Source organism: Oncorhynchus nerka, linkage group LG9b (assembly GCF_034236695.1).
Source record: "Oncorhynchus nerka isolate Pitt River linkage group LG9b, Oner_Uvic_2.0, whole genome shotgun sequence".
NCBI lineage: Eukaryota > Metazoa > Chordata > Actinopteri > Salmoniformes > Salmonidae > Oncorhynchus > Oncorhynchus nerka.
The window spans coordinates 34,311,799-34,326,057 of record NC_088424.1 but is presented as its reverse complement, the minus strand read 5'-3'; the positions used below and the strand labels follow the sequence as shown (position 1 = coordinate 34,326,057).

At 42.2% G+C, this 14,259-nt stretch overlaps 1 pseudogene; it reads right to left on the bottom strand.

Annotated features, from left to right (window-relative positions):
• Nucleotides 1-2,851: 2,851 nt before the first annotated feature.
• Nucleotides 2,852-13,929, bottom strand: LOC115114709 (phospholipid hydroperoxide glutathione peroxidase-like; annotated as a pseudogene).
• Nucleotides 13,930-14,259: the final 330 nt, after the last annotated feature.

Below are 14,259 nucleotides of genomic sequence, written 5' to 3'. Positions count from 1 at the left end.
GTTCTGGGTTCTGAGATTGATGTAATAGATATTATCCCTTAACAGACTAGAATACAACTACCCGATTTGGTTCTGGGTTCTGAGATTGATGTAATAGATATTATCCCTTAACAGACTAGAATACAACTACCCAATTTGGTTCTGGGTTCTGAGATTGATGTAATAGATATTATCCCTTAATAGACTAGAATGCAACTACCCCATTTTATATAGCAGAGTGACTATCTTGGTTAGCTATAGGCCTATTAATGTTAATCATTTATCAGGTGTGGAAACTGACAGATCATTTAGGCTACTGAGACAAACCATATTTGACAGCTGGACCAAAACCCGCATGAACGCTTTTACGCACCATCGAACAGTGCCAGCGCTCTACTGACGCCTGAGCTCATCTGAACGAGCTCTAAATAATGCAAATGTTGTGAGTCAATTCGTCTCATAATTAACCACAGGCATACGAACCCATGTCTGCAGAAGAAAGCTTGAGCAAGAAGCCGACCGTATCTATCTGGTCCGATCTCTCCGCCCCAGATGTGGGCATGCTTCCCCCGGCCTCCCCGGATGTCGCAATCTCATCCATTTACAATTCCCAGATAAACGGCGCGTTATATGCCCTTCGTTGACGCTATGGCGAATGCCGAATGTATAGGACTCTGACATCACGTTGAATAGGCTACATAGTTGGCCTCATCGCCTTTTCAACATTAGTCGTATCTTCATCGCGGCAATTGTACGAGCATGATGCACACACTATGGGGGTTGTCTTGTCGCATAATGGCTATATCATACTGTTCCTCTCGAGCATTATAAACCCACTCGGTTGCATTCTCACAGCTGTGTCTGCGTCATTCAAGGAAGATGGTCTATCATACATGTCATCGGAGCATCCTCTTGCAGTTGACATGCTCATACACTGAACAATAAACGCAACATGCAGGCTCTAATCTATAAATATCACATGACTGGGAATACAGATATGTGTTGGTCACCGATCCTGTACCTTAAAAAAGTAGGGACCAGTCAGTATCTGGTGTGACCATATGCCTCCTGCAGCGCAACATCTCCTTCGCATATTTTTTTATTTGACCTTTATTTAACCAGGTAGGCATAGAGCACAGCCCCAGTAAACCGCCTGCCATCCATGACCTCTTCACCAGGCGGTGTCAGAGGAAGGCTCTAAAAATTGTCAAAGACCCCAGCCATAGACTGTTCTCTCTACTACCGCATGACAAGCAGTACCAGAGTGCCAAGTCTAGGAAAAAAGGTTTCTCAACAGTTTTTACTCCTTAAGACTCCTGAACAGATAATCAAATGGCTACCTGGACTATTTACAATGTGTGCCCTCCCCCGTTACACTGTTGCTACTATGATAAACTACTGTTTATCATATGAATAGTCACTTGAACTATACATTCTACCTCAACCATCCAGACTAACCGGTGCCTGCTATTTTTCAGTCTTTTTACTGTTTTTATTTCTTTACTTACCTATTGTCCACCTAATACATTTTTTGCACTGTTGGTTAGAGCCTGTAAGTAAGCATTTCACTGTAAGGTTCACCTGTTGTATTGGGCGCACATGACAATTCAACTTTGATTTGATCAGGCTGTTGTCCCAATCTTTCATGGCTGTGCGAAGTCTCTGTATATTAGCGGGAACTGGAACACTGTCATACACATCGATCCAAAGCATCTTGAACATGCTCAATGGGTGACATGTCAGGTGAGTATGCAGGCCATGGAAGAACTGGGATCTTTTCAGCTTCCAGGAATTGTGTACAGATCCTGGCGACATGGGGCTGTGCATTATCATGCTGAAACATGTAATGGCAGAAAATGAATGCAACATTGGGCCTCAGGATCTCATCACCTGTCTATGCATTCAAATTTCCATCAATAAATGCATGTGTTCGTTGCTTATGCCTGCCCATACCAAAACCCTACTGCCCGGTACAGCTGAAACCAGGATTCATCTGTGAAGAGCATACTTCTCCAGCATGCCAGTGAAAGTGAGCATTTGCACAATGAAGTCAGTTACGAAGAACTGCAATCAGGACCCCTGCCGAGGACAACGAGCACACAAACAATCTTCCCTGAGGCAGTTTGAGTTTCTGGAGATTGATTTGTGCAAACCCACAATTTCACCAGATGTCCAGGGGGCTGGTCTCAGACAATCAAGCAGGTGAAGACTGATGTGGAGGTCCTGGGCTGGCGTGGTAACGCGTGGTCTGTGATTGTGATGCCATTTGGACATACTGACAAATTCTCTAAAATGACATGAGGCAGCTATTGGTAGAAAAATTAATATTGGATTCTCTAGCAACAGCTCTGGAGGACATTCTTGCAAATAGCAAGCCAATTACGCTCTCAAAACATGACATTGTGACAAAACTTCACATTTTAGTGGCCTTTGTCCTCAGCACAAGGTGCACCTGTGTGAATGCTGTTTAATCAGCTTCTTGATTTGCCACACCTCTCAAGTGGATGGCTTATTTTGGCAAAGGAGTAATGCTCATTAACAGGGAGGTGTACAATACTCACTAAATACACTTTGCGAGTATGGAACATTTCAGAGACCTATTATTTCAGCTAATGAGTGACAAAAACCCAGTCTGTGCAAAATCAAATCATAATTTCATTGGGCATGTTCACCCACTAAATGACGTCCAGCTGGGTAGACTGGCAACACAAATAATTTCCATCCCAAAATTAAGGACAAGGCTATATAACCTACAGAATAAAATATCTTCCAGTAAAAAAAGTCATAAAATAGATATTTCATGCAAGTCATCTAACTTGTGTTGTACAATGTCTGTGTTGAATGTAGTTCATCAATTACAGACCATGAACAGTTTCAGTAGCTTTGCCAGTTTATTCTCCATATAAATAGCTTCAAATATTTATTTTTTTACTAACACTGGTACAGACAAAGTTCACAATTTATAGGAAGCAGGGACAGTTGGACATTCATATCAGTACTATGGGGATGCAATAGGTCTCATTTGTTGGGGTATTGTGCTTGGGAGTGCAGTGTTTTAAATATACACAAACTGCTGTAGCTATCGAGTCCTCTGTGTTCTAACTGGGTATGGGTGGGTGGTTCCTGGGGGTTTTGCACGCTAGGTTTCATCAGGCCTGTCCTCTCCGCAGGCCGGGTTTACAGACAGGCCGTCACTGGTCCAGGACACAGCCACTTATACCCACAATCCCAAAGGAGAAATCAGCCAGCAGGATGGACAAGGGCTCAGAAATCACAGAGACATCACAGGTATTTAGGAAGGTCCTTCTCGATTACCTGTGAGAGAGATGAGTCAGCGCAAGGTTCCTATTACAGCGTTATACTGAGGTTAAGCAAAATCAGGGACAGCCCTTTAGCCTTTCAATAATACACTGCTCAAAAAATAAATGGAACACTTAAACACAATTTAACTCCAAGTCAATCACACTTCTGTGAAATCAAAACTGTCCACTTAGGAAGCAACACTGATTGACAATACATTTCACATGCTGTTGTGCAAATGGAATAGACAACAGGTGGAAATTATAGGCAATTAGCAAGACACCCCCAATAAAGGAGTGGTTCTGCAGGTAGGTGGTGACCACAGACCCCTTCTCAGTTCCTATGCTACCTGGCTGATGTTGTGGTCACTTGATTGCTGGTGGTGCTTTCACTCTTGTGGTAGCATGAGACGGAGTCTACAACCCACACAAGTGGCTCAGGTAGTACAGCTCATCCAGGATGGAACATCAATGCGAGCTGTGGCAAGAAGGTTTGCTGTGTCTGTCAGCGTAGTGTCCAGAGCATGGAGGCGCTACCAGGAGACAGGCCAGTACATCAGGAGATGTGGAGGAGGCCGTAGGAGGGCAACAACACAGCAGCAGGACCACTACCTCCGCCTTTGTGCAAGGAGGAGCACTGCCAGAGCCCTGCAAAATGACCTCCAGCAGGCCACAAATGTGCATGTGTCTGCTCAAACGGTCAGAAACAGACTCCATGAGGGTGGTATGAGGGCCCGACGTCCACAGGTGGGGGTTGTGCTTACAGCCCAACACAGTGCAGGACGTTTGGCATTTGCCAGAGAACACCAAGATTGGCAAATTCACCACTGGCTCCCTGTGCTCTTCACAGATGAAAGCAGGTTCACACTGAGCACATGTGACAGACGTGACAGAGACTGGAGACGCCGTGGAGAACGTTCTGCTGCCTGCAACATCCTCCAGCATGACCGGTTTGGTGGTGGGTCAGTCATGGTGTGGGGTGGCATTTCTTTGGGGGGCCGCACAGCCCTTAATGTGCTCGCCAGAGGTAGCCTGACTGCCATTAGGTACCGAGATGAGATCCTCAGACCCCTTGTGAGACCATATGCTGGTGCGGTTGGCCCTGGGTTCCTCCTAATGCAAGACAATGCTAGACCTCATGTGGCGGGAGTGTGTCAGCAGTTCCTGTAAGAAGGCATTGATGCTATGGACTGGCCCGCCAGTTCCCCAGACCTGAATCCAATTGAGCACATCTGGGACATCATGCCTCACTCCAACGCCACGTTGCACCAGACTGTCCAGGAGTTCACAGATGCTTTAGTCAAGGTCTGGGAGTAGATCCCTCAGGAGACCATCCACCACCTCATCGAGAGCATGCCTAGGCGTTGTAGGGAGGTCATACAGGCACATGGAGGCCACACACACTACTGAGCCTCATTTTGACTTGTTTTAAGGACATTACCGCTAAGGGTATTTTTATCAATAACTCATTTCAATCAGGACTGACTAATAAGAATACTATTATGTTACTGTATATGTATGAATTCTTTTTAATCCTGGTACTGAATATAATGTGTGTAAATATAATCAAGAATTAGAACAATGACTGTCTGTTGCTTGGTAGAAATTAATGAACTATATCGCCAGACTGGCTAGAATGCTTATCTACACAGGCGGACCTTGGCTCTAGACGATGTGGGAAGGCTTGAGGACTATACAGCCTTTGTACCAGTGTCAAGAAGAGACTGAACAGTTTAGAAAACGCTGATGTCATTTTCAGTTTATAACCTGCGATAAAATGTATCATGCTCAGTACTCACGAGAATAAATGCAGCTGGTTGATTTCAAAGACTGGTCTCTGTCCATCTTATACAAATAAGAGTCTTACAAACTCTTATGAATTGACAGAGTGTTTAATTTTAATTGGGTATTAAAACAGAGGAATTTAATTCCTGTAACAATTACAGCAAAGTTGGATCAGCCTGTTGTGTGGTTTTCCACTTTAATTTTGAGTGTGACTCTAAATCCAGACCTCCATGGGTTGATTAATTTAATTTCCATTGATAATTTGTGCGATTTTGTTGTCAGCACATTAAACTATGAAAAGAAAAGTATTTAATAAGAATATTTCTAGGATGTTATTTTAGTGTTCCCTTAATTTTTTTGAGCAGTGTATCTTTGATTAACCTTCATGCCAGTTGGCACAACTTTGGTAGCCAAATGTGCTTCATAAACCATCTAACTGGCCACTACAGGGTATCCTTTCCCTACAAATAGTCAACATGAGATTAGACTGATGCACGACTGCTGGCCACTTACAATGGGATCATCCATTGGCCCGTATCTCTTCACCACCTGCCCTTCTCTGTTGATCAGGAACTGAGGGGGAAATGCACAGCATGACATACAGTACAATAGATCATAGCAAAATGTTTAGCAAGCAACTTAATTCAATTGTGTTAATCATGTCAGTGAGAAAAAGTCACCTTTGTGAAATTCCATTTGATGTTACTGCAGAGAGAGAAACTGCTGTTACAACCATAGAGTTAAAGCATTACAATGTTCTGGGCAACTGAAGTCAAAATAATCTAACAGGTCAAATCCAAATAGGTAGGATATGGAGCATAGACCCATCAGGGGGTCAAAACTCACTTTCCCAGAGTACCCTTTCCCTTGGGCTGTTCCTTCAGCCACTTAAAGAGAGGGTGAGCGCTGTCTCCGTTCACATCAATCTTGCTGAACATGTCAAACTGAACGTCAAATTGTTTGACAAACTCCTTGATTTCCACCTCTGTACCTGGCTCCTAGAGAATGGGAAAGGAGAAGCAAGCAAACCATATAATTAGGATTTGGAGAATGGAAATTCCAATTCAAAGCCAGAGTCCGGTGGCCAAATTGGTTGTAAAACTGCCCCCATGACGCGACACCACTGTGGATGAATGAAAAGGCTATGCTACAGTAGTGGTTGGAACCGGCACCATACCTGCCCTCCAAACTGGTTGCAGGGGAAGCCCAGGATGCGTAAACCTTTGTCAGCGTAGGAGGCGTGCATTCCCGCTAGCTGAGTGTAGTTTACCCTGGTCTTACCTCATTTAGAGGCAACGTTGGTGATGATGCAGACAAACCCCCTGGGCAGAGGAGAGAGAGAACACCGTGGGGGGTAACGTTAGACAGGTAGTACCCATACATGGGGTGAGTTCCTACCTTTCTGGGCCTGCTCACTCACCTATATTTCTCTAGGGACACATCTTCACCATCTATGTCCTTGGCGCCAAACTCATAGATAGATTTGGCTGTCTTCCAGTCACCCACTTGCGCACACTGAGAAAGATGGATGTTTGGGTCAGTTGCTGTACTGTAGACTAAGGGGTTATGTTGTGCAACCACAGGGAACATGACAAGGACAATGGAATGACCAGTTAAAAATAAGTCCAAAGCAGCCATTCTATCAATATAAAATCATTTCTGGATTAAGTACCTAACTGCAATAGTTCAATGTCAATTTTAATGGCATTTTGCTAAAAAGCAAGTATTTAGGGAGGGCAAAAACAAGCCATTATTGGAAAAGAGGTTTAGAAGTTGGTCTATTAACTCAGTTACCGACTGGAATTGTCACCATGTGGTATAAAATGGAATTTGAGGCACGTGGCCTTAATGATTGGGCAGATCAGTATGCATAAGGATCAGGTACCACAAGTAAGCCAAACTAACACTTCCATAACCACAACAGCAACTCTTCTGCAACGTTTAGTATGACTTCAGGGAGTGACAGACTTGTTCCATCTTCATAAATCCTGATGGCCCTGAAAATGACTCAATCATTTCTCAATACTGATAAGGGCCTACGTAAAGCATACTCGCTATCAAAACACCACCCACACAACTGGCTGATTAGAAGATCCTGTGTAAACTGGATTGTCAACCAGCAACTATTAGGACATAGCACAAAAAAAACACAAAAAAAAAAATCAGCTGTTGTACAGGCGTGACTACAATGGGCTTGAAATCCACCCAATGCGTTTGGACCACAAGTCATAAGCAAATAAGTCACTGCAACAGGCTTCATGAGAAACCCTACAGCTTCAGAAAGATAATTTAAGACAACATTAGAGTTGTGAAAAATAGTAATATGGTCATGCACACACTGGATGTTACGCTGAAGGTATTTGACCCCAAATCTAATACCACCAGTGTCACTTTTACCTTATCAAAAAGCTGTGTGTAGCTGGAGAAGTGTTGTACAGAATAACTCCCTAGTAAATTAACTGACTTAGATCGGAGCTATTCAGAGGCAGACAGACGCCACTGTTCTATCATTAGCCACAGGAGGGATAATATGCAGATTGTAAAAAATAAAATAAAAATTGTAAGAGGGCAGGGTTCCTCATGACCTTAACATGGCAGCTAGGCCTATAAGAATAGCCTGTGTGAAGAATGACACTGATCTAAGGTCTAAGGTCAGTTTTGAGGTGATCAGTAAGGGAAAGGGCAACTTCAGCGCAATCTTTGATGAGATGCCTATTCGTGGAAACACTAATCTAGTACGTGTCATGCTACTGCAATCTTCACACAACCTGATCTCAGTGTATTATTCTGACTGCAAATCCAACAAATTGTGATGTGTTGAATTGCAATTTGTACAATTGGTTTCTGAATTTGGAAAAAATGTATTATATGTTACAAATTCAAAATTGTGTTGCCAACACTAACATTAGCTAGCTGGCTAAAGTTAAGTAGGTTAAAGCATTAAGGTTAGGTAACATGCAAAGTAGTTGCCGATTAGCTAAAATAAAGCTGTGTAAGAATCTCATCACGGCCACACAACCGTTGGGTTGCTAGATGTTTGCGTTACCTTTTCCTTTTAACCTAAAGTAACCGGTCTTATGTAGGGTAAGTGTACCTATTAACTTTACAAGGGGAGGGGGGAGCATTCTGAATTTTGGATGAAAAGCATGCCTAAATGAAACTGCCTGCTACTCGGGCCCATAAGCTAGGATATGCTTACAATTAGTAGATTTGGATAGAAAACTAAAGTTTACAAAACTGTTAAAATAATGTCTGAGTATAACAGAACTTGTGGCAGGCAAAAACCAGAGAAATCCAACCAGGAAGTATTATTATTTTGAGGCTGTTTTTCCATTGAAAGCCTATCCAACATCCAACATACAATGACCCAGTTCACGATCTCAATGGCTTCCTCAATATGTGACCGGTCTTTAGGCATTGTTTCAGGCTTTTACTCTGAAAAATTAGGGAGATACACCGCTTTCAATGAGGGGACAGTGGAAATTTCCAGACATGAACCAAGCACATGATCGGGAGCGAGCATTTCTTGTTTACCTTTTCCATTGACGAAACTTTTGTCCGGTTGAAATACTATTGATTATTTATGACAAACCGGAGGATTGATTTTAAACATCGTTTGACACGTTTCTACGTTGTCTTGGTGGAGAGCACGCATTGCGCCTTTGGATTTCTGAACTAAAACGCACCAACAAAGAGGTATTTGGACATAAAGATGAACTTTATCAAACAAACTTTTGTTGTCTAACATGGACACCCGGGAGTGCCACCAGATGAAGATCAAAGGTAAGTGATTATATTAGACTTTTGCAACACTATCCTTGGTTGGAAAATGGCTGTACGGGTTTCTGTGTCTAGGCACTGACCTAACACAATCGCAAAGTGTGCTTTTGCCATAAAGCCTTTTTGGAAATCTGACAGCGGTTGCATTAACCTCTTGAAACTAGGGGGCACCATTTTCATTTTTTGAAAAATAACGTTCCCAAAGTAAACGGGTTATTTTGTCACGACAAGATGCTAGAATATGCATATAATTGACAGCTTAGGATAGAAAGTTTCCAAAACTGTAAAAACATTGTCTGTGAGTATAACAGAACTGATATTGCAGGCGAAAGCCTGAGAAAAATCCAACCAGGAAGGGACAGATTCCTCTTACTATGGCTTCCCTAATGTGTCTTGTGTCACAATACATAGTTTCGGGCTTTTATTTTGAAAAATGAGCCTGAACGACAACATTACGTCAGTGGTCAGCTGGAGGCTCTGAGTGTTGTGCGCAATGACAAATGCAGCCATTGTTCCTCTTTCCTACTAAGAAGCCACCTGTCCCGGTTGATATTTTAACAAATAGATATTTGAAAAACACCTTGAGGATTGATTATAAAAAAACATTTGCCATGTTTGTCGATATTATGGTTCTAATTTGGTATATTTTTCGGCGTTGTCGTGACCTCAGTTTCCGGTGGATTTCTCAAACCAAACGTGAAGCACAAACGTAGGTATTTCGGCTATAAAAATAATCCTCATGGGACAAAATGAACAGTTGCTGACTAACTGGGAGTCTCGTGAGTGAAAACATCCGAAGCTCAAAGGTAAACGATTTAATTTGACTGCTTTTCTGATTTGTGACCACGCTGCCTGTAGCTAGCTAGGCATAATGCTATGCTATCGATAAACTTACACAAATGCTTGTCTTGCTTTGGCTGTAAAGTTAATATCAAAATCTGAGATGACAGGGTGATTAACAAAAGGCTAAGCTGTGTTTCAATATATTTCACTTGTGATTTCATGAATATTAATATTTTCTAGTAATATTTTTGTCCGTTGCGTTATGCTAATTAGTGACAATTCTCCCGGATCCGGGAGAGGGAGTTCCAAGATTAAGGATAAGTTTGTATTCGTATGTTTAACACTTGCATCTTTCATCAATGTTGATGAGTATCTGTTATTTGATGTGGCTCTCTGCTCTTTCACCAGATATTTGTTTGAGACCATGCATTTCTGAACATCAATTTCAAATGAGGTTTTGGACATAAAGATTAACTTTATTGAACAAAGACATTTATTGTGTAACATGAAGTCCTGTGAGTGCCATCTGATGATCAAAGGTTAGTGATTCATTTATTTATTTATATGATTTAGATGCACTATTGTAAAGTGGCTGTTCCACTGGATGTCTTAAGGTGAACGCACCAATTTGTAAGTCGCTCTGGATAAGAGCGTCTGCTAAATGACTTAAATGTAAATGTAATTCATTTAAATGGCTATTTCTGACTTGTGAGCCCTCTCCTTGGCTGGAAAATGGCTGTATGGTTTTCTGTGAATAGGTGCTGACCTAACAATCGTTTGGTGTGCTTTTGCCGTAAAGCCCATTTGAAATAGGACACTGTGGCTGTATTTACAAGAAGTTTCTTTAGAAATGGTGACATACTTGTATGTTTGAGGAATTTTAATTATGGATTTATGTTTTGAATTTGGCGCCCTGCAATTTCACTGGCTGTTGAGGTGGGGCTAGCATCCCATTTGTACCACAGGTTAAGCCCACAAATGTATACTGAACTTTCAAAAGATTAGCGAGTTACAGTTCATAAGGAAATCAGTCAACTGATATGCATTCATTAGGCCCTAAATATATGGATTTCACATGACTGGGAATACAGATGCATATAATGCCACATAGTATTTGGTGTGACTGCCATTGCCTATATCAGCACTATATCTACTTTGCATCGAGTTGATCAGGCTGTTGATTGTGGCCTGTGGAATGTTGTCCCACTTTCATGGCTGTGCGAAGTTTCTGGATATTGCCAGGAACTGGAACACACTGTCATACATGCCAAACCAGACCATCTCAAACATGCTCAATGATGTTGCTCTTGCTGCGGGAGAGTCGCCGATCCACCTCTATGCAGACACCATTCTGTATACTTCCGGCCCTTCCTTGGACACTGTGCTATCTAACCTCCAAACAAGCTTCAATGCCATACAACACTCCTTCCGTGGCCTCCAACTGCTCTTAAAACGCTAGTAAAACCAAATGCATGCTTTTCAACCGGTCGCTGCCTGCACGCCCGACTAGCATCACCACCCTGGATGGTTCCGACCTAGAATATGTGGACATCTATAAGTACCTAGGTGTCTGGCTAGACTGTAAACTCTCCTTCCAGACTCATATCAAACATCTCCAATCTAAAATCAAATCTAGAGTCAGCTTTCTATTCTGCAACAAAGCCTCCTTCACTCACGCCGCCAAACTTACCCTAGTAAAACTGACTATCCTACCGATCCTCGACGATCTCATCTACAAAATAGCTTCCAATACTCTACTCAGCAAACTGGATGCAGTTTATCACAGTGCCATCCGTTTTGTTTCTAAAGCACCTTATACCACCCACCACTGCGACCTGTATGCTCTAGTCAGCTGGCCCTCGCTACATATTTGTGACCAGACCCACTGGCTCCAGGTCATCTACAAGTCCATGCTAGGTAAAGCGCCGCCTTCTCAGTTCACTGGTCACGATGGCAACACCCACCCGTAGCACACGCTCCAGCAGGTGTATCTCACTGATCATCCCTAAAGCCAAAACCTCATTTGGCCGCCTTTCGTTCCAGTTCTCTGCTGCCTGTAACTGGAACGAATTGCAAAAATCACTGAAGTTGGAGACTTATCTCCCTCACCAACTTCAAACATCTGCTATCTGAGCAGCTAACCGATCACTGCAGCTGTACATAGTCCATCGGTAAATAGCCCACCCAATTGACCTACCTCATCCCCATACTGTTTATATTTATTTTTCTGCTCTTTTGCACACCAGTATCTCTACCTGTACTTGACCTGATCATTTATCACTTGTGTTAATCTGCAAAATTGTAATTATTTGCCTACCTCATGCCTTTTGCACACAATGTATATAGACTTTTCTACTGTGTTATTGACTTGTTAATCTTTTACTCCATGTGTAACTCTTGTCTGTTCACACTGCTATGCTTTATCTTGGCCAGGTCGCAGTTGTAAATGAGAACTTGTTCTCAACTAGCCTACCTGGTTAAATAAAGGTGATTTAAAAAATAAAAACAATTAAATAGGCAACATGTCTAGTGAGAATGCAGACCATGGAATAACTGGGACATTTTCAGCCTCCAGGATTTATGTAAAGATTGTTCCGACATAAGGGTTGTGCATTATCATGCTGAAACATGATGCGATGGAAGAGGAGTGGCATTACAATGGGCCTCAGGATCTAGTCACAGTTTCTCTATGCAATCAAATTGTCAGTGTTTGTTGTCTGTAGCTTATGCCTGCTCATAACATTACCTCAGCACCACGGGGCACTCTGTTCACGTCAGCAAACCACTCACCATACACGTGGTCTAAGGTTGTGAGGCCAGTTGGACGCACTGCCAAATTCTCTAAAATGACATATGGTGGAGAAATGAACATTCAATTCTCTGGCAACAGCTCTAGTGGCCATTCCTGCAGTCCATGCCAATTGCACATTCCTTTAACTTCATACTAGCATGAAAAAACCTCAAAGCATGAAATAGTCATTAATGTCTATTAAATATATCAGCACATTACTCTAAATTTAGATAAAGTATGATCACTTGCTAGAAAAGTTACTCAACTAGGGAAAATTAGTTTGAAGGTTGCCTCAGGTTTTTCAGCTTTGAAATTTCCCACTAGTGGGAACTTGGACATAACTTTAAATCTGATTGGCTTAGAATAAACCGTCAGAAGAATTGGTTTAAATATTACAAAGCAGATTATTATTTGTTTTAATCTATAGATGGACATGGGCTTAATAGGTATGGTTACATTAACCTCATATACTAATTGGAGTGTCCCTCATTTAAATTGACCATGTTACAGTCAGTCTATGAGACTAGGCTGCCTCACGTGATCGGGCAGTTTGCCAAGACTGGCTGTCATGTCTTCATAATGCTACACTCAGGTGTTAGTCGGAACACCGAAAATTTCCGACTTGCTAACTGGTTGAACACGGCACGTGTATAACTAGTAAGCAAGCCGGAAAAGTCCATATTTCGACTAGAACGTGAACGCGGTATACAAATGGATTGTTTCTCCAATGGTGAGCTGATAAATAGTCACATGGATTAGGTACCACAAGTAAACTAAAATAACACTACCAATAACCGCAACGTTTATTTGGTATGACTCTCAGGGAGCGCGAGACTTCTCCCCCCACATCCTCAAATCCTGATGGCAATGAATTTCTTATTTTCTGGACTCAAACTTGACAGCGCGATCACGAGCCGTCACTTCCTATGTTAAAGTTGTACGTTTGCATGATCACAACCATGTAAACTCCTCATTGCGAATTACTTGGTCTGCACGCTCATTTTAGGCTCGTGATTATTATACCGCCATTCTGCTAAAATGTATAAAAATGGGGTTTAGCTAGCCAGACACCTGTAGTAGTTGATTCGTCGGCTACAGTACCTTAACTAGATAAACCACAGCATTTAGACCAACAGTTTTTAAAACTAACGTTTTAAACAGACAAACAGCAGTCGTTTGCTGGGATGACCAATAACAAGCAGCTGACGGGCAAGCTAGGTAATTTCTCCAAACTGGCTGGCAAATGTTCCACATCGGACAGAGTTAACCGTTGTACCTCCCGACATTGTGTAATAGCAGTCCAGTATTTGACCTACCTTTAGTTAACATCTCAAACACTCATTACACGTGTAATGTCACAAACCAACCTAGCATAAAAGTTTAGCACACAAAACATTCTTACCATTGCTCTACCGACTCCACTGCTGCCCAGCAAACCAAAAACTAACCCACGCGTTACGATCCACATCCTGTGACCAACCTGTTTAAGTAGTGTAGTCCCGCCCAGTGAGGGGAAAACCATGAAAGTAGCCAATCCCTGAGCTGTATAGTGAAGCTAATATAAAACCGTTTGAATGGACATTAATCTGATGGTATAAAAAGTCCTTAATGTTGGTGAGGAAGTTAGTCAAACATGGTTTGCCAGTACTGTGAAAAGATATTGTGTAAAACAATGAATTCGAATAATTTATCTGCACGGTGTGTTAGTTAGTTAGCCAGCCAATTTTAGTAGTGGTGAGGAGTCGACTCCACAATGTCAACTCCCGGTGTCGATACACATTTCCGCTAGGAATCGACTCCTCGACTCATTCTGTATTTTTGCAACTTCAGTCGTCTATTCAG